The following is a 27,458-nucleotide window of genomic DNA, read 5'->3' as shown; positions in this document are numbered from 1 at the left end:
TGGGAGGGGGGTGGGTGTGTCTACAATTCATGGGTGTCATTCACGGTACTCTTTTGGGGATTGGATGGCGCTGAATATTAGGGGGGGGGGGAGGTTGGGGGGTGGACTATATATGTCAATGGTGACCATAGGCGATTTCTTTTTCTTTTTTCCTTTTTTTCCACCTTGGGAGGTTTTGTTTTATTTGATGCTTATATTGTCAGGTGGGCCATTGTTTGGGATGGTGGGAGGATGGGATTGTTGTTGTTAATAAGGGGAGTGACATTATATTCGTTACCGTTTACTGTTTGTTGGTGGGGTGTAAATTCTGAAGAAAATGTGAAAATGGAGAATAAAAATATATATTTTTTAAAACACAAGAGCCCACGTTGAATATAATTATTGAATTTTTAACATTCACCTGAACTTCTGGAGCAGGCAAATTTGTCCATATTTAACATCACATTTAAGGCACTGAAATTAGATTAAATGGCTGAGCGCATATAGTTTTGAATGTCACCAAAAGAATCTACTAAATCAGTAATGCAAGTTGATTAAGGTTAGCTGGTTATTGAAATAAATAGTCAAACCTTACCATATTCAACAGCAAGAAAAAGTGGTGTCCTAAATCTATAATCCCTTGATTCAATATTAGCACAGTGTTGGCACAGATACTGCAGAGTTCTGGTTGCATTGAACTTTGCAGCATGATGCATTGCTGTCTGCTGATCCCCTGAAGACTTTATCTCGCTTTTAGCTGCAACATACAATAACGTCCAATGAGAAACAGCTTCATATATCGGTTTTCAATATTTCCATAAGTAGAAGTACTTACTAATGCTGGTGCTTTGAATCAAAAAGTATGCCCTACACAGGTTACACATGGTTGCAATTTTCACATCAGTTCATTTTGAGTAACAATAAAAAAGTACTGGATGTCAAATTACGCAATTGTATTTTTTCCACTTTCTTGAGTTGTCATTTTTCTTTTTCTTTAATTGCAAAGACATCTTTGTCATCTTTTCTTTTAATCGTTTTTTGTAGTATGGATCTCCCAAATCAGGGATCCCAAATCTTTGCTTCTACGTCTCCACTGATCTCTGATTTCCGCTTGTAAATTGCTACAAAATATATTTTAATGTAACAATGGCTCCAAAATCCAGCTATAGTGCAGCTGGCTTTTGTGCTACAGGAACTGAGGGGATTGCAAGGAGCCCACTCCTGATGACATCTACCAATTGCCATGTTTTGAAGGAAGATAGCAATCATAGAATCCCTACAGTGCAGAAAGAAGCCATTTGAGCCATCAATTCTGCACCGACCCTCCAAAGGAGCACCCCACCCAGGCCCAAATGCCATGCCCATAACCCCATCCAACCTTTATGGACACACGAAGGAGAAATTTAGAATAGAATCATAGAATTCGTACAGTGCAGAAGGAGGCCATGCGGCCCTTCGAGCCTGCATGGACACTCTGAAAGAGCACTCCACCTAGGCCCACTCACCACCCGATCTCCGTAACCCCAGCTAACATGCATACATTTAGCTTGTGGGAGCAAACCAGAAGCACCTGGAAGGTACCCTCGCAGACGCGGGGAGAAAGTGCAAACTCTACACAGTCACCCAAGGCAGAATTGAACCTGGGTCTCTGGCACTGTGAGGCAGCAGTGCTCACCACTGTGATGCCAAATATGAGTGCCTAGTTTTAATTTAGCTCACAGCCTGCCATTTTGGACCTTGTAAGCCCTGCTACTGCCTTCTGTTAAACATGCTCCCTCCCCCACACACACACCCTTGCCACCTCCCACCCAGTTTGCATAATGCGAAAGGGACCACCATTCAACTTTCAGATCAGGTTGGTTGGCACGGTGGTGCAGTAGTTAGCACTGCTGCTTCACGGCGCCGAGGACCCGGGTTTTATCAAGGCCCCAGGTCACTGTCCGTGCTGAGTTTGCACATTCTCCCCGTGTGCAGGGTAGTTGGATGGCCACGCTAGATTGCCCCTTAACTGGGTAAAAATAATTGGGTACTCTAAATTTTTTTTTTAAACTTTCAGATGAGGTGCCTTTGGCTTTTCTTTACTGTAGTTAGTGGAATTACCATGCACTATGTACTGTGTTATTGGAGGAATTGACAAGTTCTTTCAGTCAGAAGGGAGTGGTGTGGATTTGAAAGGCCTCCGAGCAGAAAACCTGCTCCCAATTATGGTGTCTATTGTTGCTGACATCTTGGACTGCAACATGACATAGAGACTGAGCACAGGCGGAGTGTGTGTGTATGTATGTGTGTGTGTCTGTGTGTGTGCAGGTGGGTGGGTGTGATAAATCAGTAACCAACAGGAGGTCGTACCCACCTACAATCTCCTACTATTAAACCTCCTACCTTCAGCTCAAGAGCAGTGTCTGCAGACTACAGATGCAGAGCAAACAAGAATGGCGGTCAGTATCTGTCAATCTTACTGTGGTTCCAATTTCTATGTAAGCAATTTTTCTAAGCTGGAACAGTGATATAGTCAATATTCTTCAGTTTGCTGACTGCCAGCACCCTATACATAAGGAGACTTCATTGTCTTATCCCTTAACACGGTGTTCTTCAAACTTTTTTCCGGGGACACATTTTTACCAACCGGCCAACCTTCGGGAACCAATCCGGCCGACCTTCGCGACCCATGCTGGCTGACCTTCGCGACCCACGCCGGCCGACCTGCACGACCCACCATTTTCTCTCACCTTGTTTGCTGCTGACAAAAATGGAGGAAATGGTTTTGGTTCCCTTTGGCCCTCGTACACGCTCCTCCAATGGAACCCGTTGGATGAAAGGGAAGCCTTCCGGTGTCGGAAAGTATGGAGTCTCCATCTGTCCAAAGTTCTGTATTTTTTTCCTGTAAGATTTTATCAAATAAACACCCCCCCGAACTTGTAAAAAAAATAAAAATAAATGGATAAATTGAAAGAAAAAAAGGAAAATTAAAGGAATAAAATAAATGAATAAAAAAACCCCGAACTTGTAAAACAAAAAGCTGTGACCATTTTTTAAAAAAGGCTGCACTGCGCATGCATGCCTGATCATCAACGCACATGCGCATAGTGCGGCTGCATTTTTTTTACGTGTTCGTGACCATTTTGAAGGCTGCTTGCAGCCGGCGTTTTTAACAGCCGGCTGCTGCGGATGTTGCGCGCAGATTTGCACGATTGGGTGCGCCGCGACAGACGGCTCTGCGACCCTCCCGACACCCGCCCGTGACTCACCCACTGGTCGCGCCCCCGAGTTTGACAATGCGTTGGCCTGGGACCTTTTTCCAGGGCCAGGGGGAGTAGTGCGGGGTGGCCAGGAGGTGGGTTGTGGGGTCGGGATGGATGGGTACGCAACACCATTACCGCAGCCGGCAAGGCAACCATGCAGCTGCGCATGTCGCTGACAGCCCTCTTTAAACCTAGTGCTATGGGTCGTATAGATGTCCCCCCCGGGCACTCCCTGGGAGCCCTTTGGCCCCAGCCAAAGAACAAACATGTTACTTGACAGCAGGGTTTGAAATAGCGCAGGGACCCATCAGCTGCCGATAGAAACATAGGGCTGGATTCTCCGTTTCTGAGACACAGGGCTGGATTCTCCAATCGCCGACGCCGAAATCGCGTTCGGCGATTGGCCGAGAATGCGATTTTACGCTGGAATTAGGGGAGCCGCTGTTTTTACGATGCTCCGCCCCCTCAAAAACCTAAGGAGTACGCCCCACGACGTCAGGATGGCCTCAGAACGCCATCTGAGGCCCTCCCCCGATGCGCCGTCCCCGATGGGCCGAGTCCCCAATGGTGTAGGGCGCGTGCCCTCACAACCTTCGGGGACCTCGCGTGGCGGCTGCGGACTGTGTCCAGCGCCGCCACAGTTGGGGAGGGTTCCGCTGGCAGGGGGGGCTTTGGCGGGAGGGACTGGTCCTGGAATGGTGAGGAGGGGTTATGGGAGGGAGCAGTTTTTGGCAGGCCGGGTCCGTGCGAGGCCGGCTTCATGTTGTACGGCACGGCCACCACAGGCCGCCACAGTGCTCATACGCGGCCAGGGATTCGGCCATTCTGAGGCCGTATCCGCAGGTTACACGGCGCGGGTGCTAGCCCCCCACCTGGCGGAGGATCGATGCGGGGGCGGCGCCAACATTTTGGCCGCAAGGCGAGACGGATCCTGCGAAGATAGCCGCAGAATCAGAGAATCGAGCCCTAAGTGTTGACGCCAACGGAGAATCTGTGGACTTGTAAGGCACAACAATCGTCGGTGCACTTGCGCCGATTCCGCCACCAGTGACGGGCTAGCCCCGGTGCCGCGTGGAGACCATCGATTCCCATGTAAAACAGTGCGGGATTCGTCAGTTCCGTGATCAACACCCGCAGGGCTGATAAGCTGCAGCCACACATACACATTGGGCGCAATTCTCCCATCGGGAGACTAAGTCCCGATGCCGGAGTGAAAACCGCCATCGGAGGCCGTTCGCAGCCCCCTATTCTCCCGTCCCCGGGGGGGGGGGGCTAGGAGCGGCGCCGCATCATTTACGCGCACCGTGTAAATGACGTCACCCACGCATGCGCGGATTGGCCAACGCAACCCGCGCATGCGCGGTTGCCGTCCTCCCCGCGGCCGCCCCGCAAGAAGATGGTGGATCGATCTTGCGGGGCAGCGGAGGAAAGGAGGCCCTCCTTCAGAGAGGCCGGCCCGCCGATCGGTGAGCACCGATCGCGGGCCAGACCCCTTTTGAACCCCCCCCCCCCCGGTGCAGGAACCCCCCTCGCCCCCCCACAGGCCAGCCCCCCAGTGTTCTTGCGCTGTTCCCGCCAGCAACAACCAGGTGTGGATGGCGTGGCGGGAACCTGTCGTGTTGGGCAGGCCGCTCGGCCCATCCAGGCCGGAGAATCGCCGCTCGCCCATTACCAACGGCAAGAGGCGATTCTCCCAGTGCCAGCCGTGATTCGCGCCGCGCCGGTTTGGAGAATCGCGTGCGGGCATCGGGACGGCGTAGCGGGACTCGCGCGGCGCCCAGGCGATTCTCCCACCCGGCGTATGGGGGGGAGGGAGAATTCCGCCCATTACACTCCCCAAACACACACGCTTACAGATGCCAAAAAGATGGGTCAGTTTGTGCTGGAGCGCCCATACAGCTGATGGGTTGGCTGGGGCCAAAGGGCTCCCAGGGAGTGCCCGGGGGGACATCTATACGACCCATAGCACTAGGTTTAAAGAGGGCTGTCAGCGGCATGCGCAGCTGCATGGCTGCCTTGCCGGCTGCGGTAATGGTGTTGCGTACCCATCCATCCCGACCCCACAACCCACCTCCTGGCCACCCTGCACTACTCCCCCTGGCCCTGGAAAAAGGTCCCCGGCCAACGGCACGACTGTCGACGAAGTAGGGCGATGTTGGACACTGTCCGTACAGCGGCACGCCTGTCGGCGAAGTATGCCGATGTTGGACACTGTCCGTACGCCCTCTTTCTCTCTGGGCAACCACCATGCCAGATCCACAATTTTTGAAAGCACAAGTGAACCCCGCCATCTGGTACCGGGCCCATCGGAGGTGGAGAATCACGGCTGGGCACACTAATTATATGCAAACAGTATTTAAAGTACGCGCGGAGTGAAATGCATCGACGCCTTTTTGAGGTGACGGATTATCGTAATTTGGTGTCAAACAGGCGCCAACGCGATTTTGCTGTCGGAAGCTATTCTCGGCCCAATCGCTGTTCCCGATTTTGCCATCGGCCAACGTAGAATTCCGCCCATAGTGTTTTGCAGCATAAAAAGAGGCAGCACGGTAACACAGTGGGTAGCACTGCTGCTTCACAGCTCCAGGGTCCGGGTTCGATTCCCGTCTTGGGTCACTGTCTGTGCGGAGCCTGCAGTTCTCCCTGGGTATGCATGGGTTTCCTCCGGGTGCTCTCGAAAGACGTGCTGTTAGGTGAATTGGACATTCTGAATTCTCCCTCTGTGGATCCAGAATGTGGCAACTAGGGGCTTTTCACAGTAACTTCAATCACAATCTTTCTCTGGTGTAGCAACCAGAATTGCACACAGAACTCTAACTGTAGTCTAACAAGCATTTTATACAGCTCCATTATAATCTATTCTATGGTTTGGCGAATAAAGGCAAGTATCCCATATGCCATCTCTTTTAAGGGCAGCCGTTGGGTGTGGTGGTTAGCTCTGCTGCCTCACGTGCCGAGGATCCAGGTTCAACCTCAGCCCAAGGTCATTGTGGAGTTTGCACATTCACCCCGTGTCTGCGTGGGTCTCACTCTAAAAAGGTGTGCAGGGTAGGTGAATTGGCCACGCTAAATTGCCCTTTAATTGGAAAAAAATAATTTAGTCCACTAAATTTATATTTACATTTTTTTTAAATGCCTTTGTTTTAAAAAGATAATATTTTTGAGGCATTTTTCATTATGACAAAATAATCACCAATACATAAATGTACAATACAAAAGTAGTGCAATCAATAATCAACAATCCCACTAAACCCAAACCTTCAAACATATAACTAAACACTTGATGCACGATCAATTGCACAGAGACGAGAGTTGAATACAACTGAGGCTTTATTACTCTAAGATGTGTGGCCTCCTACAGCAGCTGGCGAAATGGCTGCTGTACGGGGAGCACACATATTTATACTCCGCCTACTGGGCGGAGCCAGCAGGCAGGGACTATCCCCGTACCTGTAGTACAGGGTCTTACCACACATCTTCTAATATATACAACAGTGATGATTACCACAACCCCCAACAGCTGACGATGACTAATTCTGTGAAAAAGGAAATGAATGGCTGCCATCTTGAGTAAAACCCTGTTACCAATCCGCTAATGTACTTGACCTTCTCAGATACAAGAACACCATTAGGTCACCCAACCAAGCCAAGGCACTGGGCAGAATAGGAGATCTCCACCCAAGCAGAACCCGCCTCTGGGCTATTAATGATGCAAAAGTGTGGACATCTGCAGTCACCCCCATCTGCAGCACAGATGAGTCCGTGAGTCCGGAACCCCGGAAATGGCCACCAGAGGACAAGGCTCCAGCTCGATATCAAGAATCTCTGACATGGTGTTAAAAAGGATATCCAGAAGCTTTCAAGCTGAGAACACAACCAAAACATGTGGATATGATTCGTCGGCCCCCCTGAGAACAACGCATGCGCCTATCCTCCACACCCGAGAAAAGAGACTCAGCCTCGTCTTGGACATATGCGCCCTGTGCACCACCTTGAACTGAATCAAGCTCAGCCTAGCACATGAAGAGGTGGAGTTGATCCTGTAAAGAGCCTCACACCCTCCCTCCCCCTCCCGCATCCCACTCCCCCCCCCCTCCCACCCAAGACCCAGTTCACTCTCCCAATCCTCTTCACCTCATCCAATGGAGCCTGCTCCGTCCGCAGGTTCTAGTCATAATGTCCAAAATCCTCCCCTCACCCGCGTTGACCAGAGATAAAATCCTATTCAAGAGAGATGGCAAAGGTGCCAAGGGAAATGAACAAAACTCCTCACGCAAGAAATCAGGAGCCTGGAAATATCCAAATAAATTAGTCCCAGGGAGTTGGAATTTGTCCAACTTCTCCTCAAAATTGGCAAAACCTACCATTCACAAACAGGTCCCCAAACCTCCAACTCCTCAGAGTGGACACACTACTGGTAAATTTTGCAAGGGAAAACAGAAACTGGGCAGTTATCAAAACCTCAAGCTAGAACCACTACAAGAGTCTGCCTGCATCTGCACCCATATGGAATTCAGATCCTTGAGCCACCCCAGTACTTAATCAACGTTAGCTGCCCAGTAATAAAATAACAAACTAGGTAAAGCTAAGTCACCCGACTGCTTCCCAGTCCCTCTCTACAGAATCTTTGGGGTCTTGCCCACCCAAATGAAGAAAACTATGAATTTGTAGACTCTAACAAAGAAAGATTTGGGGAGAAAAATGTGGCGACACTGCAAAAGAAATAAAAACCTCGGGAGGACATTCATTTTCACAGTCCGAACGCTGCCCGCCAAGGACGGGGATGTTATCCTGCTTCTGCAAGTCAGATTTAACTCCATTCACCAGACTAGCATGATTTAATTTATGAAGTGAGGTCTAATTGTGAGCCAACCAGTTTTCAAGATAACGAAAGCTAGATCAGGCAAGGCGAAAAGGCAACATCCTCAGGTCGGCTCCCCTCCCTGGTGTATTCACTGGAACGTACTCGCTCTCATGGGGAAAGGCTAAATCTGACAATTAGGCAGGAACTTAATTTTTTTTTTTATTAAATATTTTATTGAAAATTTTTGGTCAACCAACACAGTACATTGTGCATCCTTTACACAATATTATAACAACACAAATAACAATGACCTATTTTATAAACAAAAAATGAATAAATAATAAATAACAAAAATGAAAACTAGCCCTAATTGGCAACTGCCTTGTCACAAGTAACACTCTCCAAAAATATAATTTAACAGTCCAATATATAATTATCTGTAGCAACGACCTATACATACTATACAGTATATATTAACAACCCTGAGAGTCCTTCTGGTTCCTCCTCCCCCCCCCCCACCCCTCCCCCTCCCCCCCCCCCCCCCCCCCCCCGATCCTGGGCTGCTGCTGCTGCCTTCTTTTTCCCATTCCGTCTATCTTTCTGCGAGGTATTCGACGAACGGTTGCCACCGCCTGGTGAACCCTTGAGCCGACCCCCTTAGGACGAACTTAATCCGCTCTAGCTTTATAAACCCCGCCATGTCATTTATCCAGGTCTCCACCCCCGGGGGCTTGGCTTCTTTCCACATTAGCAATATCCTGCGCCGGGCTACTAGGGACGCAAAGGCCAAAACATCGGCCTCTCTCGCCTCCTGCACTCCCGGCTCTTGTGCAACCCCAAATATAGCCAACCCCCAGCTTGGTTCGACCCGGACTCCGACTACTTTTGAAAGCACCTTTGTCACCCCCATCCAAAACCCCTGTAGTGCCGGGCATGACCAAAACATATGGGTATGATTCGCTGGGCTTCTCGAGCACCTCGCACACCTATCCTCCACCCCAAAAAATTTACTGAGCCGTGCTCCAGTCATATGTGCCCTGTGTAATACCTTAAACTGAATCAGGCTTAGCCTGGCACACGAGGACGACGAGTTTACCCTGCTTAGGGCATCTGCCCACAGCCCCTCCTCGATCTCCTCCCCCAGCTCTTCTTCCCATTTCCCTTTTAGTTCATCTACCATAGTCTCCCCTTCGTCCCTCATTTCCCTATATATATCTGACACCTTACCATCCCCCACCCATGTCTTTGAGATCACTCTGTCCTGCACCTCTTGTGCCGGGAGCTGCGGGAATTCCCTCACCTGTTGCCTCGCAAAAGCCCTCAGTTGCATATACCTGAATGCATTCCCTTGGGGCAACCCATATTTCTCGGTCAGCGCTCCCAGACTCGCGAACTTCCCATCCACAAACAGATCTTTCAGTTGCGTTATTCCTGCTCTTTGCCACATTCCATATCCCCCATCCATTCCCCCTGGGGCAAACCTATGGTTGTTTCTTATCGGGGACCCCCCCAAGGCTCCAGTCTTTCCCCTATGCCGTCTCCACTGTCCCCAAATCTTCAGTGTAGCCACCACCACCGGGCTTGTGGTGTAGTTCCTCGGTGAGAACGGCAATGGGGCTGTCACCATAGCCTGTAGGCTAGTCCCCCTACAGGACGCCCTCTCTAATCTCTTCCACGCCGCTCCCTCCTCCTCTCCCATCCACTTACTCACCATTGAAATATTAGCGGCCCAATAATACTCACTTAGGCTCGGTAGTGCCAGCCCCCCCCTATCCCTGCTACGCTGTAAGAATCCCTTCCTCACTCTCGGGGTCTTCCCAGCCCACACAAAACCCATGATGCTCTTTTCAATCCTTTTAAAAAAAGCCTTCGTGATCACCACCGGGAGGCACTGAAACACAAAGAGGAATCTCGGGAGGACCACCATCTTAACCGCCTGCACCCTCCCTGCCATTGACAGGGATACCATATCCCATCTCTTGAAATCCTCCTCCATCTGTTCCACCAACCGCGTTAAATTTAACCTATGCAATGTGCCCCAATTCTTAGCTATCTGGATCCCCAGGTAACGAAAGTCCCTTGTTACCTTCCTCAACGGTAGGTCCTCTATTTCTCTACTCTGCTCCCCTGGATGCACCACAAACAACTCACTTTTCCCCATGTTCAATTTATACCCTGAAAAATCCCCAAACTCCCCAAGTACCTGCATTATTTCTGGCATCCCCTCCGCCGGGTCCGCCACGTATAGTAGCAAATCGTCCGCATACAAAGATACCCGGTGCTCTTCTCCTCCCCTAAGTACTCCCCTCCACTTCTTGGAACCCCTCAACGCTATCGCCAGGGGCTCAATCGCCAGTGCAAACAATAATGGGGACAGAGGGCATCCCTGCCTTGTCCCTCTATGGAGCCGAAAATATGCAGATCCCCGTCCATTCGTGACCACGCTCGCCACTGGGGCCCTATACAACAGCTGCACCCATCTAACATACCCCTCTCCAAAACCAAATCTCCTCAACACCTCCCACAAATAATCCTACTCCACTCTATCAAATGCTTTCTCGGCATCCATCGCCACTACTATCTCCGTTTCTCCCTCTGGTGGGGCCATCATCATTACCCCTAACAACCTCCGTATATTCGTGTTCAGCTGTCTCCCCTTCACAAACCCAGTTTGGTCCTCGTGGACCACCCCCGGGACACATTCCTCTATTCTCATTGCCATTACCTTGGCCAGGACCTTGGCATCTACATTTAGGAGGGAAATAAGTCTATAGGACCCGCATTGTAGCGGGTCCTTTTCCTTCTTTAAGAGAAGCGATATCGTTGCTTCAGACATAGTCGGGGGCAGTTGTCCCCTTTCCTTTGCCTCATTAAAGGTCCTCGTCAGTACCGGGGCGAGCAAGTCCACATATTTTCTATAGAATTCGACTGGGAATCCATCCGGTCCCGGGGCCTTTCCCGCCTGCATGCTCCTAATTCCTTTCACCACTTCTTCTACCTCGATCTGTGCTCCCAGTCCCATCCTTTCCTGCTCTTCCACCTTGGGAAATTCCAGCCGATCCAAGAAGCCCATCATTCTCTCCCTCCCATCCGGGAGTTGAGCTTCATATAATTTTTTATAAAATGTCTTGAACACTCCATTCACTCTCTCCGCTCCCCGCTCCATCTCTCCTTCCTCATCCCTCACTCCCCCTATTTCCCTCGCTGCTCCCCTTTTCCTCAATTGGTGTGCCAGCAACCTGCTCGCCTTCTCCCCATATTCGTACTGTACACCCTGTGCCTTCCTCCATTGTGCCTCTGCAGTGCCTGTAGTCAGCAAGTCAAATTCTACATGTAGCCTTTGCCTTTCCCTGTACAGTCCCTCCTCCGGTGCTTCCGCATATTGTCTGTCCACCCTCAAAACTTCTTGCAGCAACCGCTCCCGTTCCTTACTCTCCTGCTTCCCTTTATGTGCCCTTATTGATATCAGCTCCCCTCTAACCACCGCCTTCAACGCCTCCCAGACCACTCCCACCTGGACCTCCCCATTATCATTGAGTTCCAAGTACTTTTCAATGCACCCCCTCACCCTTAGACACACCCCCTCATCTGCCATTAGTCCCATGTCCATTCTCCAGGGTGGGCGCCCTCCTGTTTCCTCCCCTATCTCCAAGTCCACCCAGTGTGGAGCGTGATCCGAAATGGCTATAGCCGTATACTCCGTTCCCCTCACCTTCGGGATCAATGCCCTACCCAGCACAAAAAAGTCTATTTGCGAGTAGACTTTATGGACATAGGAGAAAAACGAGAACTCCTTACTCCTAGGTCTGCTAAATCTCCACGGGTCTACACCTCCCATCTGCTCCATAAAATCTTTAAGTACCTTGGCTGCTGCCGGCCTCCTTCCAGTCCTGGACTTCGACCTATCCAGCCCTGGTTCCAACACCGTATTAAAATCTCCCCTCATTATCAGCTTTCCCATCTCGAGGTCCGGAATGCGTCCTAGCATCCGCCTCATAAAATTAGCATCATCCCAGTTCGGGGCATATACGTTTACCAAAACCACCGTCTCCCCCTGTAGTTTGCCACTCACCATCACGTATCTGCCCCCGTTATCCGCCACTATCGTCTTTGCCTCGAACACTACCCGCTTCCCCACTAATATAGCCACCCCCCTGTTTTTCGCATCTAGCCCCGAATGGAACACCTGCCCCACCCATCCTTTGCGTAGCCTAACCTGGTCTATCAGTTTCAGGTGCGTTTCCTGTAACATAACCACATCTGCCTTAAGTTTCTTAAGGTGTGCGAGTACCCGTGCCCTCTTTATCGGCCCGTTCAGCCCTCTCACGTTCCACGTGATCAGCCGAGTTGGGGGGCTTCCTACCCCCCCCCCTTGTCGATTAGCCATCACCTTTTTCCAGCTCCTCACCCGGTTCCCACGCAGCTGTATCTCCCCCAGGCGGTGCCCCCCCGCCCATCCTCTCCCATACCAGCTCCCCCCTCTCCCCAGCAGCAGCAACCCAGTAATTCCCCCCTCCCACCCCCCCCCGCTAGATCCCCCGCTAGCGTAATTACTCCCCCCATGTTGCTCCCAGAAGTCAGCAAACTCTGGCTGACCTCGGCTTCCCCCCGTGACCTCGGCTCGCACCGTGCGACGCCCCCTCCTTCCTGCTTCTCTATTCCCGCCATGATTATCATAGCGCGGGAACCAAGCCCGCGCTTCTCCCTTGGCCCCGCCCCCAATGGCCAACGCCCCATCTCCTCCACCTCCCCTCCTCCCCCCATCACCACCTGTGGGAGAGAGAAAAGTTACCACATCGCAGGATTAGTACATAAAACCCCTCTTTGCCCCCCACATTCGCCCCGCCACTTTGTTCGAACGTTCTTTTTAATAACCCGCTCATTCCAGTTTTTCTTCCACAATAAAAGTCCACGCTTCATCCGCCGTCTCAAAGTAGTGGTGCCTCCCTCGATATGTGACCCACAGTCTTGCCGGTTGCAGCATTCCAAATTTTATCTTCTTTTTATGAAGCACCGCCTTGGCCCGATTAAAGCTCGCCCTCCTTCTCGCCACCTCCGCACTCCAGTCTTGATAAACGCGGATCACCGCGTTCTCCCATTTACTGCTCCGAGTTTTCTTCGCCCATCTAAGGACCATTTCTCTATCCTTAAAACGGAGGAATCTCACCACTATGGCTCTGGGAATTTCTCCTGCTCTCGGTCCTCGCGCCATCAACAGGTATGCTCCCTCCACCTCCAACGGACCCGCCGGGGCCTCCGCTCCCATTAACGAGTGCAGCATCGTGCTCACATATGCCCCGACGTCCGCTCCCTCCACACCTTCAGGAAGACCAAGAATCCTCAGGTTGTTCCTCCTTGCGTTGTTTTCCAGTGCCTCCAACCTTTCCACACATCGTTTCTGATGTGCCTCCTGCGTCTCCGTCTTCACCACCAGGCCCTGTATATCGTCCTCATTCTCGGCTGCCTTTGCCTTCACGACCCGAAGCTCCCGCTCCTGGGTCTTTTGTTCCTCCTTTAGCCCTTCGATCGCCTGTAGTATCGGGGCCAACAGCTCTTTCTTCATTTCCTTTTTGATCTCTTCCACACAGCATTTCAAGAACTCTTGTTGTTCAGGGCCCCATGTTAAACTGCCACCTTCCGACGCCATCTTGGTTTTTGCTTGCCTTCCTTGCCGCTGTTCTAAAGGATCCACTGCAATCTGGCCACTCTCTCCTCCTTTTTCCATCCGTATCCAGGGGGGATTCCCTTCTGGTTTACCGCACAGTGTTTTTAGCCGTCAAAATTGCCGTTGGGGCTCCTATCAAGAGCCCAAAAGTCCGTTTCACAGGGAGCTGCCGAAACGTGCGACTCAGCTGGTCATCGCCGCACCCGGAAGTCTCGCCGCACCCGGAAGTCAGGCAGGAACTTAATTATAACAATATTAGGCAGGAACTGAATAATCTAGATTGGGGGCAGATGTTTGAGGGTAAATCAACATCTGGCATGTGGGAGGCTTTCAAATGTCAATTGATAGGAATTCAGGAATGCCGTATGTGGTAAACCACTGTTGAACCTATATTAGGTATTGCACGGTAGGATCTGTACTACAGGTTCGGTAGTCCCTGCCTGCTGGCTCCGCCCAGGAGGCGGGGTATAAATATGCGTGGCCTCCAGCTAGCGGCCATTTCGGCAGCTGCTGTAGGAGGCCACACATCTGATAGCAATAAAGCCTCAGTTGGTTTCAACTATTGTCTTTGTCCAATTGATCGTGCCTCAATTTATTGCTGTCAGTTTCTAAGGATGGACCTCCATATCAAAACGGATCACCAACAGCTGGATCCGCACGCAGGCGACGCCAGGAAGGACTTCCAGCACTGGCTAGCTTGCTTCGAAGCATATATCAACACGGCACCAACCCCTGTTCCGGAGGTTCAGAAGATTCAGATTTTATATTCCAGGTTGAGCTCCAAAGTTTTTCCGTTAATCCAGGACGCGCCGAGCTACGTCAAAGCCATGCCGCGACTCAAGGATAACTACGCACAGAAAACGAACACGCTCTTCGCCAGGCACGCACTCGCCACTCGCTCTCAACTCCCTGGTGAGTTCATAGATGACTTCTGGCGCGCCCTAATCTCACTAGTCCGGGACTGTGACTGTCAGGCCGTTACGGCCAAGGAACACTCAGACCTCCTTATGCGGGACGCTTTTGTGACTGGAATTGGGTCAGATCTCATACACCAGCGGCTCCTAGAAGGGGCCACGCGAGACCTCGCAGAGACTAAAACGCTAGCGCTCTCCATGATGGTTGTCCTGCGCAATGTCCAGTCCTACACCCCCAACCGAGCGGCCCACCCCTCCTACACTTCGTGGACCCCACAGACAGCCGCCCCAGCGGGGGCGCTGGCCATCCAATATGCCTGCCTGCATGCCCGCCAGCGAACCCCGGGGGGCCCCGATGCTATTTTTGCAGCCAACAGAAGCACCCCCGCCAACGCTGCCCAGCCCACGCTGCCTTTGTAAAGCCTGTGGGAAGAAGGGCCACTTCGCCGCGGTGTGCCAGGCTCGCTCAGTAGCCGCTATCGCCCCCACTCCCATCGGTCACGGACAATGCGCACCGTCATCCCCCCCCTCAGACCACGTGCGGCCAGTGGGCGCCGCCATTTTCCCCTCCGCGCGACACATGCGTTTCATGGGCACCGCCATCTTGTTCCACCCCCTCAACGTGCATTCCATGGGCGCCGCCATTTTGTAACACTCAAGATCTTTGGATGCCGCCATCTTGTCAACCCCTCAGCACATGGCCACCACCAGCGTTCCAGGACCCGGGCTCACCAGCTGCCCCATTACCCGACGACCAACCAAGCCTCCATGTCAACCGACCAGTCTCATCCGCATAACCTGACCAACCCATCCACCAGTGTGAAAGTCGACGGACATGTAACCTCCTGCCTGCTGGACTCCGGGAGCACCGAAAGCTTCATACACCCGGATACGGTAAGGCACTGCTCCCTCACGATACACTCCGCCAATCAAAAAATCTCCCTGGATTCCGGATCCCATTGCGTAGCGATCCGGGGGTACTGTACGGTCACGCTCACGGTCCAGGGCATAGAATTCAGCGGCTTCTGCCTCTACGTCTTCCCTAACCTCTGCGCTGCACTAATCCTCGGCCTGGACTTCCAGTGTAACCTCCAGAGATTAACTCTGAAATTCGGCGGACCCTTACCACCCCTTACTGTGTGCGGCCTCGCGACCCTAAAGGTCGACCCACCTTCCCTCTTTGCCAATCTAACTCCAGCTCAAGTGGTAGTGGTTAAAACTGGGGAGAAACACCGAATGGTCGTGGACTACAGCCAGACCACCAACCGGTACACGCTGCTCGACGCGTACCCCCTCCCGCGCATATCTGACATGGTTAACCAGATTGCACAGTACCGGGTCTTCTCAACGGTAGATCTGAAATCCGCCTACCACCAGCTCCCCATCCGTAAATCGGACCGTCCATACACCGCCTTCAAGGCAGACGGCCACCTATACCACTTCCTTAGGGTCCCCTTCGGCGTCACAAACATGGTCTCAGTCTTCCAAAGGGAGATGGACCGAATGGTCGACCAGTATGGGTTGCAGGCCACCTTTCCGTACCTAGACAACGTCACCATCTGCAGGACCACGACGCCAACCTTGCTAAGTTTCTCCACACCGCTACTCTCCTAAACCTCATTTACAACAAGTAGAAGTGCGTGGTCAGCACGAACCGCTTAGCCATCCTCGGCTATGTGGTCCAGAACGGAGTTCTGGGGCCCGATCCCGACCGCATGCGCCCCCTCATGGAGCTCCCCCTCCCCCACTGCCCCAAGGCCCTCAAACGCTGCCTGGGGTTCTTTTCATACTACGCGCAGTGGGTCCCAAAGTATGCGGACAAGGCCCGCCCACTCATACAGTCCACCCAGTTTCCCCTGATGGCCGAGGCCCAACAGGCCTTCGCCCGGATCAGAGCTGATATTGCCAAAGCCACAATGCACGCTGTAGGTGAAACACTGCCGTTCCAAGTAGAAAGCGACGCATCAGATGTCGCCCTTGCCGCCACACTCAATCAGGCGGGCAGGCCCGTGGCATTCTTCTCCCACACCCTTCATGCCTCAGAAATTCGGCACTCATCCGTCGAAAAGGAGGTCCAAGCTATCGTTGAAGCTGTGCGGCATTGGAGGCATTACCTGGCCGTAGGAGATTCACTCTCCTCACTGACCAACGGTCGGTAGCCTTCATGTTCAACAACACACAGCGGGACAAGATCAAAAATGATAAAATCTTGCGGTGGGGAATCGAGCTCTCCACCTATAATTACAAGATTATGTATCACCCCGGCAAACTCAATGAACCCCCAGACGCCCTCTCACGAGGTACATGTGCCAGCGCACAGGTAGACCGACTCCGGGCCCTGCACAACAACCTTTGTCACCCAGGAGTCACACGGTTGTACCACTTCATTAAGGCACAAATTCTGCCCTACTCCGTCGAGGAAGTAAGGACAATCACCAGGGACTGCCAGGTCTGTGCGGAGTGCAAGCCGCACTTCTACCGGCCGGACCACGTGCACCTGGTGAAGACCTCCCGCCCCTTTGAAAGCCTCAGCATGGACTTCAAAGGCCCCCTCCCCTCCACCGACCGTCACACATATTTCCTCAGTGTGATCGATGAGTACTCCAGGTTCCCCTTTGCCATCCCATACCCTGACATGACGTCTGCCACCGTCATTAAAGCCCTCAACACAATCCTCACTCTGTTAGGTTTCCCCGCCTACATCCACAGTGACAGGGGATCCTCATTCATGAGTGATGAGCTGCGTCAGCTCCAGCTCAGCAGGGGTATCGCCTCCAGCAGAACGACAAGCTACAACCCCCGGGGAAGCAGGCAGGTAGAAAGGGAGAATGGGACGGTATGGAGGGCCGTCCAGCTGGCCCTACGGTCCAGAAACCTCCCGGCCTCCCGCTGGCAGGAGGTCCTCCCTGATGCACTCAACTACATTCGCTCATTACTCTGCACTGCCACTAACAATACACCCCATGAATGTCTTTTTGCCTTCCCCAGGAAGACCACATCTGGGGTGTCGCTCCTGACTTGGCTCACAGCTCCGAGAACCGTGCTTCTCCGTAAGCACGTCCGACTCCACAAGGCGGACCCGTTGGTGGAGAGGGTGCACTTGCTCCACGCAAACGCCCAGTATGCCTATGTGGCGTTCCCCGACGGCCGCCCGTATACTGTCTCCCTCAGGGACCTGGCACCAGCAGGTTCCACCCCACCACACCCTTTGCCCCCAGCGCCACCCTCCCCTCCCCCGTCGCTCACAACAGCACCCCCCCCCCCCCGGCCCCCCTCTGCCCACGCCCGACGATGAAGAGGATTTCGGCACGCTCCCGGAGTCACCTTTGACTAGATCAGCACCAACATCGCCGACACCACTGCGTCGCTCCCAGAGGAACATCAAGGCCCCGGACCGGCTGAACCTCTGACCGGTCCACCGGACATCAAAGGACAGTTGTTGCTCAAATCTTGTAAATATTAACTCATTGTTGTGTATAGTTATCCACCACCCCCACTGGACTCAATTTTTAACAGGAGGTGAATGTGGTAAACCACTGTTGAACCTGTATTAGGTATTGTACGTAGGACCTGTACTACAGGTTCGCCGTTAGTCCCTGCCTGCTGGCTCCGCCCAGGAGGCAGGGTATAAATATGCATGGCCTCCAGCTAGCAGCCAATTCGCCAGCTGCTCTAGGAGGCCACACATCTGATAGCAATAAAGCCTCAGTTGGATTCAACTATCGTCTTTGTCCAATTGACCGTGCCTCACCGTATTCCTGTGAGGAAGAAGGATAAGTATGACAAGTTTCATGTACCTTGTATAGCAAGGGTTATTGTAAGCCTAGTCCAAAAGAAAAAGGAAGCATTTGTATGGGCTAAAAGGCTGTGAACAGATGAAGTCCGTGAGGAAAAAAAGGAAAGTAGGAAGAAACTTAAGCAAGGTGTCAGGAGAGCTAAAAGAGGTCACGAAAAGTCATTGCCAAATAGGATTAAGAAAAATCCCAAGGTTTTTTACACATATATAAAGAGCAAGAGGGTAACCAGGGAAAGGGTTGGCTCACTCAAGGACAGGGGAGGAAATCGATGCGTAGAATCAGAGGATATGGGCGAGGTACTAAATGAGTACTTTGCATCAGTAGTCACAAAAGAAAAGGACATGGCGGATGATGAGTCTGGGGAAGAGTGTGTAGATAATCTGGGTCACATTGAGATCAAAAAAGAGGTGTTGGGCATCTTGAAAAACATTAAGGTAGATAAGTCCCCAGGACCTGATGGGATCTACCCCAGAATACTGAAGAATGCAAGGGAGGAAATTGCTGGGACCTTGACAGAAATCTCTGTATCCTCACAGGCTACAGGCGAGGTCCCAGGGGACTGGAGAAGAGCTAATGTTGTTCCTTTGTTTAAGAAGGATAGCAAGGATGATCCAGGAAACTACAGGCCAGTGCGCCTCAAGTCAGTGGTAGGGAAATTATTGGAGAGGATTCTTTGAGACAGGATTTAGTCCCATTTGGAAGCAAGTGGATGTATTAGCAAGAGGCAGCATGGTTTTGCGAAGGGGAGGTCGTAGCTCACTAACTTGATCGGGTTTTTCGAGGAAGTTGGGCAGCACGGTAGCACGAGTGGTTAGCACTGTGGCTTCACAGCTTCAGGGTCCAGGTTCGATTCGCCGCTGGGTCACTGTCTGTGCGGAGTCTGCACGATCTCCCCTTGTCCGCGTGGGTTTCCTCCGGGTGCTCCGGTTTCCTCCCACAGTCCAAAGACGTGCAGGTTATGCGGATTGGCCATTATAAATTGCCCTTAGTGACCAAAAAGGTTAGGAGGGGTTATTGGGTTACGGGGAAGTGAGAGCTTAAGTGGGTCGGTGCAGACTCGATGGGTCGAATGGCCTCCTTCTGCACTGTATGTTCTGAAGTGGGAAATGGTTCAAAAGGGCACTTGGCACAGAAGATGGCTGCCTGACACACAAGATGGAGACACAGAGAATAAAGCAGACATGACTGATGCCTGGAGTCCAGCGGGATGCCAGTAGGACAGATAGGAACAGATCCAGGACAAAGGAAGCCAGACAGGAAGATTAAGAAATACATAAATGCAGGACACCACTTGAATAAAGCTGACTTCAGCCAAGGTGTACACAATGATATGCTAATACAAATGCCTTGGGCCATTTCCTAAAACAAAGGGACAATCAATACTACCTTCCTGCTGCTGCCTGTAACCTGTTAAACCTCTTTGACTGTGGCCATGTGTAAATGGCAAAATGCTTACAAATAGCGATGTACAATCTATAAAATGTTTAAAGATAACAAGGTGATAATTGTTTTGTATCTGGGCTCATTGTAAACCCGAAGTGGCTGTTTAAAGATAACAAGGTGATAATTGTTTTGTATCTGGGCTCATTGTGAATCCGAAGTGGCTGTTTAAAGCTAACAAGGTGCTAATTGTTTTGTATCTGGGCTCATTGTGATAGCGATGTACAATCTATAAAATGTTTAAAGATAACAAGGTGATAATTGTTTTGTATCTGGGCTCATTGTGAACCCGAAGTGGCTGTTTAAAGATAACAAGGTGATAATTGTTTTGTATCTGGGCTCATTGTGAACCCAAAGTATAAAATGAATGACTGCCATTCAAACCGGGAGAAATGTTGGCTACTGTACCGCGGGGTACGTACGCTTTCTCCCGAAGCTTCGTGTAACAATAAAACTGCATTTATCTGATCACAGCAAGTCTGACTCTTGAAGTGGTTGATTTTTCCCACAACATATTGGCATAGTCTGGCAGGATCTTACTTCTGGTGAGTTCCGATCGAAGGCCTCGATCGGAAAGCCGGGGTAAAGGTCGTTTCGAATCTGCAGGAGTCAGACAGGTCAAAAGGTGCAGTTTAAAATAAGGTACCTATAGTGATAAGCATAGTGATATAAATCTTGACTGTATAGTGACATGATAATAGATCAGATTTGGTACTAACTGCTGATAGTATTAAGGATTTGTGGCTTGTGCTGGTCAACAAACGGACAAGGTAGTGCTGCCCCAAACGCCCAGCCTTAGACTGGCTGTCAAGAGGAGGAATCTCCCACGCGAAGGGGGGAGTGAAGTCCCTTCAGTAGAGAGCACACTTTGCTAGGAGGCAGCTGCGGCCGTACAGACGGTGCTAGGGTAGTAATAGTGGCTGGGGGGTAGTGAAGTCCCTCCAGTAGAGAGCATACTTTACTCATAGTAACCGGGGTATTGAAGTCTGCGAGATGGCAGACAATGATATAAAAAGGGGATCTGCAGGTTCTCTTATCGAGACATATATGAAAGACATACAAGTGTTGATAAAAAAGATGAAGAAGGACGGCTGGGACACTTCCCAGACCTTAGAACAACAGAGGGGTTGGATAGACAAAGAGAAGAGAAACAAGACTAAAAAGATAGGGATAATGTTAGTACATCAGCTAGCAGGACTAATTGAACAAGTAGGCATCTCTACTGAAAAGTGGAAGGAAGACAAAGAGAAGATCAGGGAATTAGAATCTAGAGTAAGGGAACTGGAGAAACACAACCACGTGTTGAGAGAACAACAAGGGAGCGGGGAAACTGATACCCTACCCCCTTACGAGCCCACACAGCAGGGGCCAACCGCCCCTCCGGCAGGGTGGGGTGCGTTAGAATACAATTTAGCGCCAGTAACCCGAGGGGGAACATAGGCGCAGCCAAAAGCGAATTATAAACCCTTTACCCCAGGTGAGAGACAGCAGATAATGGCTTCCCTGGGCAAATTACAACCTAGAAGCGCAAACACCAAATTCTGGGAAGAATTAGACACAATCTGGGTAGGACACCAGTTACACCTAAGAGACGTACACCAGCTGGTCAGGGCAGCCTGTCCAGCAGATAAGTGGAGGCAGGTATGGGCGGACCCGCCACTCCTGCAGCCCAGGATTATAACGGGGGACGGTGGACACATGCCGACGCTTTAACAGCAGAGATAGATGCACAGCAGGACCCCTTCGCCCAATTTAAAATGGAAATCCAGAGAGTGTTAGGGAACGCTCCCACTAACTGGAGCAAGATCACTACCACAAGACAGCAGAAAGGGGAAGAAGCTTCTGAATATGGGGAACGATTGTTCCACGTGTACAAAGAGTGCTCAGGGCAAGGGAACCAATGTCGTGGGGATCGGGCATTCATCCAAACTTTTAAAGATGGACTCTCTAGTGCCCACCAGGCTTTCCTAAAAATGGGAGTGATTATGTCCCAGGATTATGACGAGTTGGTAGAGTGGGCTAGCGGTGTACAGGTAGAGGAGACGTCCCAGGTCAGAGCAAGACCAGAAAGAGTAGCAACCCCCAGTAACGGGAACTGGGCCAAGCCGAAACTGACCTGCCACAATTGTGGCCAGCAAGGGCACTATGCGAGGGATTGCGGGGCCCCACAGAAAGGAGACAGACCAGGAGACAGTGGGAAGCATTGCAGCCACTGTAATAAGTATGGACACTCAGAGACAGTGTGTTGGGAGAAGCATGGGAGACCCACGACCCGATCCAGGACCACCACAGAACTGGAGGAATCACGGAACCTTCAAGGTCAGCAGGGCTGACTGTCTTCAGCCCCCACTCAAAAGGGTAAAAAGGAGGGAAGAATTTATGTGTCTGCACTAGTAGGGGGCAGACAATGTGAGATGCTAGTGGACACAGGAGCATCCATATCTGTTACCAACCTACCCTTACCCCATACAAACAAAATGATTCACCTAACCGGGATAGGAGGGAACAAAACACCCGCCTACCTGAGCGAAACCACGTTAGTAGAAATAAATAATTTGTATATACCCATGAGATTCTATGTATGCCAAAATAACGAGGGGACAATAATGGGAAATGATTTAATGAAGGAATATAAAGTTTTAATAGATTGTGGAAAGGGAGAATTGATTTGACCAAGACAGGACGGTCAGAAAACTAAAATAGGGAAACTTACAAATCACTTGGAAATCATTAAGGTGGCCACAGTCACCGCCAGAAATTGGGAATTAGAGACAGGGGGGTTCGGAGCCATCTGTGCTTCCAACCCCAGAGTGTGGGCGGAGACAAAATTAGATACTGGACTGACTAAAACGGACCCGATAAGGGTACCAGGACCAGAGCATAAGCCCCACCGACAGTATCCAATTAAGCCAGAGGCAGAAAAGGCCGTAGTAGAAATAGTCAAAGGGTTAGTGGAGAGGGGAATCCTAAGGGAGACCACAAGCACCACTAACTCCCCAACTTGGCCAGTAATCAAGCCTGATGGGAGCTATAGGCTCATGATAGACTATACCGGACTTAATAAAGTCACACCCACATTGCACCCCATTGTAGCAAACCCCTCGACAATCCTGAACGGACTGTCGCAGGAACATAAAATATTCACAGTATTGGACCTAGCCAATGGATTCTGGTCCCTACCATTGGATCCAGAATCCCAGGACAATTTCGCCTTTACAGTAGGGGACAGACAATACACGTGGACTCGCCTACCACAGGGATGCCACAACAGCCCCGCTATCTTCCATCGGGTAATGAGCGACATCCTGAGTAGGGTAGAACTACCAGAGGGCAGCACGGCCCTACAATATGTAGACGATATCCTAATAGCTTCAGGGTCCAAGTCGGGACACCAGGAAGCACTGTACCTAATCCTACACGAGTTAGAATCTGCAGGGTTAAAGGTAAGCCCCAAGAAGGCACAAATCGGGAAGGCACAGGTCCTATATCTAGGACACCTTATATCCCAAGGACTTAAAGAAATACCAGCAGATTGGAAGCAGGCAATTCAACAAATGCCACGACCCATCACCAGAAGAGGGGTCAGGAAGGTGTTAGGGTTATTCAACTATAGCCGAAGTTTTATCCCGGGGTTCACAAAATTGGCCGAACCAATACAGGGACTAGTCAAAGGGGGAAAACCAGCGTTAGAGCCCGTAAAATGGGGACCAGAGCAGGAAGAGGCTTACAGTAAACTAAAAACAGAACTAATATCAGCCCCTGGACTAGGGTTACCAGATTTGAATAAAGACTTTCATATCCATTGTAGCAATGAGGGAGGATTCTATTCCGCAGTAGTAACACAGGACCATGGCGACAAGAGGAGACCCATAAGGTACTATTCGACTGCAGAGGGACCGACAGTCACCGGGTTGCCAAGATGCATAGCCGCTTTAGATTGTGCCGCCTGTGCCGTAAGAATTAGCGAACCAGTAGTGATGGCAGGGAACATAATCCTCCACACCAAGCACACCTTGGTGGAAATGTTAAATACGGGGAAATTGAGGTCAGTCTCGAACATAAGGAGGGCCAAGTGGGAAGCTGTCCTCCTACCCCCAAGCAAGTCCGTAGTAATAGTAAGAGATATAGGGTAGAATCCAGCAGAAGGGATTTTAGATACAGGAGAGCCACACACCTGTGGAGATGTAGACAGAGATGAAGGAGAAGGTAGAATAAAAGACACATCATTAACAATAGCTGAGGAGACCCTCTTTGTAGATGGGTCACGAAAATATGTGGAAGGATCACCCCGGACAGGGTGAGCAGTAGTGAATGATAAGCTAGAAACCATAAGGTCAGGAAGGATTGACGGAGGTCAATCCGCGTAAGTAGCTGAACTAGTGGCGCTCACACAGGCACTAGAGTTATCTGAGGGAAAAACCGTGAACATATACACGGATAGCCGATATGCATTTGGAATTATACATGATTACATGACAACATGGGGAAGGAGAGGGTTCATAACCACTGGCGGAACCCCGATCAAACATCAGCAAATAATTAAGGCGCTATTAAAAGCCAGTGAGAAACCCCGAGAAGCCGCAGTAATCAAAATTAAAGTGCACCAGAAGGAGCCAGGAAGAGACAACCTGGATTGGTTGAATATCAAAGGAAACCAAGCAGCTGATGCAGCAGCACAACTGGCTCTAGAACAAAAAACGATTAGCGAGCTACCAATAGCAGCTACAGAACCAGTAGAAGAAGATATAGATATTAGGGAATTACAGGAGAACACCCCAAGTGAGGAGAGAGAGAGATGGGAAGCGCAGGGTGCAGCCAAAGGGGCTGATAATGTTTGGAGACGAGAGGATAAGGTGATAGCACCGGAATGCATACAGAACACCCTATTGGAATTACACCATGGGCTCTCGCATGTGGGTAGAGAGGCCATGATAACCAGCTTAGGAAGAGAATGGTGGTGGAAAGGGATGGGAAGAGATGTAGCCCGACACTGCCACCGATGCGTGATATGTGCACAACACAACCCTGGTAAACCCATCAAAATTAAAATGGGACACCAACCCAGACCCAAGGGACCCTGGGAACACCTGCAAATGGATTTCACAGGGCCACTACCACAATCCCATGGAAAAACTTATTGTCTGGTCATCATAGACCAATTCACCCAGTGGGTAGAAGCATTCCCAACCAGAAATTGTACTGCTACCACAGTAGCCAGAATATTGGCAGAGGAAGTAATCCCTAGATGGGGAGTGCCCCTACAAATTGATTCGGACCAGGGGACACACTTCACTGGGAAAGTGATGAAAACAGTATGTAAGCTGATGTGGATCAAACAAAAATTCCATATCCCCTATCATCCACAGAGTTCTGGGATGGTGGAACGTATGAATAGAATACTTAAGAATACATTAGCTAAAGCCATGCAAATATCGGGAAAAATGTGGACAGAGGTGTTGCCCACTATACTAATGAGGCTAAGAGCTACTACAAACCAGACAACCGAATTAACCCCTTATGAGCTAATGACAGGACAGCGATGCAATTACCAGAAAACATCATAACAGGTGGGACCGATGTAGGTCCGCTAAAAGACAGAATCTGGAGATATGTTTCGGAACTGAGCACCCAGCTAAAAGGGATGCGCAAATTCGTAAAAGACAATCAGGAACAAAAAGACACACAAAGGGAGCTTGAAATATTCCCTGATGTCCCAGCAGTGGGAAGTCGCGTCCTAATAAAAACACTACCTGTTAAGCCAGGATTTGCCCCAAAATGGAATGGGCCATATGAAGTCATAATTAGTGGAGACACCTGTGCCTGTATTGACATAAGAGGGAAGGGAACATGGAAACACGGGACCCAGCTCAAATTGTATAAACCTGAACGTGAATGAACTAATCCGATTGCTTTCCCCCAAACACAGGAGGAGACCGCGAGCGAAGGATCAGTGTACTCGGAAAGTGTAGAACAGTTCTGCAACCAAGCATACAGACAGATTATAAACTATAGTGTTAGAATTGATACTTGCTCGTTGTAAAAATGTGTGTAACCACGGGTGTGATTATGATACTTTGCGTTGTCGCGACTGTAAATTTGACTGGGCTAGAGGATAATCTATTTTACAAAGCCCACATAAACTTACACGGGAATCGAACTGTATGCTACCCATTAGCACAGTCGGTAGAAGCCCTATTTGTAGCCACCCCTGGGTGGATCCCGAGCAATTTATATGTAGTTGATACATCAGGTGCACCCTGTAAGGGAAAAATTGGAAAGTATAAAAAGGGGATACAGGGGAGATGTGTGAAACTTGTAAATCCTACCGACTCTGGGGGCGGGGAGCTCCAAAAGGAGGGCGGGAAAGCAGGTCAAGATACAGCAAGCTATCCGCTTTGTTTCACAGGGCAAGGATGGGGATGTGCCTATGCCCTGGGCCCAAAAAAATACTTCCTGCATACAGATGCAGTGCATCCGCCAGCATTGTCGGGTTAATAAAGGGCAGTTTACTTGCACCTGCAATGAACTAAAATGCCTGAACATAACCGCAGGAAGACAGCTCTTGTGTGGGCAGTGCAATGGGAGTCACGTAAGCTCAGCCACATGGACATACCCGTTTGATACTTACCAGGTGGTGGAATCCAACGGGGAGTCAGGGGAACCGAAAAATTGGGAATACAGGCAGACTCATAATCAGGACACTACATGCTACCGGGCAAAGGAGGGATACGTCTTCCTCTTCAATGGAACATACGCGACAGAAACACTACATCTCCCAGGCCTTTTTGCAGTGGGAACCATAGGACCACTCACCGTACCATGCCCTCAGAAGGGACATATTCGGAGAAGAATAGTGACCCGGGCTATCAGCAAGGAATTCTGCGCTGATTGGGAAACCCTGGGCACATTAGGATCATCCCTGGGGTGCGGGTTCCTCGGGACTCTATCTCTGGGGGGAGCAGCAGGAGTGATTAGTGCTAAGAACAGAAATGTAATTGTTTGTGGATTAAGAATCTTGGGAAACAGTACCTCAAAAGCGCTAGAGGCTGTCAACCAAGAAATGGCTGAACTCAGATTATATGCACAACAGACACGGTATGCAGTAGACTACCAGTTAGCCCAACAAGGGGGAGTGTGTCCAATCATAGGAGATAAATGTATAACCCATGTCATAGACGAATCCTATAATATTACAGAGGCCATTCACAATATCAGGGAACAACTGGATAACCTCAGACAGGGACCCACAAAAGGAAGTAGCTGGCTAGAGTGGCTAGCGGGAAATATCTGGGGACCCTATTTAATACACGGACTGGTCATGTTCATATCGGTCATACTGGTGTGCTGCCATAGCTTTGAGTGTCTAAATATCTGCTGTAGTACCGTAACAAAGGTCGTGTCAGGAGCCAGTGTCACCCTTAACGAAACCACGATATTCCTCGAAGACTCCAGGAGATGTGGAGAAAGATGGGAAGTTGTGGACCTATACCTATGAGAAGTACCGTTGTGTTGGTCTACGGGGCTGTTGGGGCGACAACAGCCCGGACCAAAAGGAGGGGTTGAAGTGGGAAATGGTTCAAAAGGGCACTTGGCACAGAAGATGGCTGCCTGACACAC

At 50.5% G+C, this 27,458-nt stretch overlaps 1 long non-coding RNA gene across 1 annotated transcript in view; it reads right to left on the bottom strand.

The window, feature by feature from the left end:
• Positions 1–607: 607 nt before the first annotated feature.
• The window catches only part of LOC140411626 (uncharacterized), a 64,961-nt gene continuing 38,110 nt past the window's right edge, over positions 608–27,458 (bottom strand). Inside the window, exon 3 of the long non-coding RNA XR_011940904.1 lies at positions 608–736. This is a non-coding gene — a long non-coding RNA (uncharacterized lncRNA). The remainder of the gene's footprint in view (positions 737–27,458) is intronic.

Source organism: Scyliorhinus torazame, chromosome 4, assembly GCF_047496885.1.
Source record: "Scyliorhinus torazame isolate Kashiwa2021f chromosome 4, sScyTor2.1, whole genome shotgun sequence".
NCBI lineage: Eukaryota > Metazoa > Chordata > Chondrichthyes > Carcharhiniformes > Scyliorhinidae > Scyliorhinus > Scyliorhinus torazame.
This window is presented reverse-complemented; position numbering and strand designations above follow the sequence as displayed.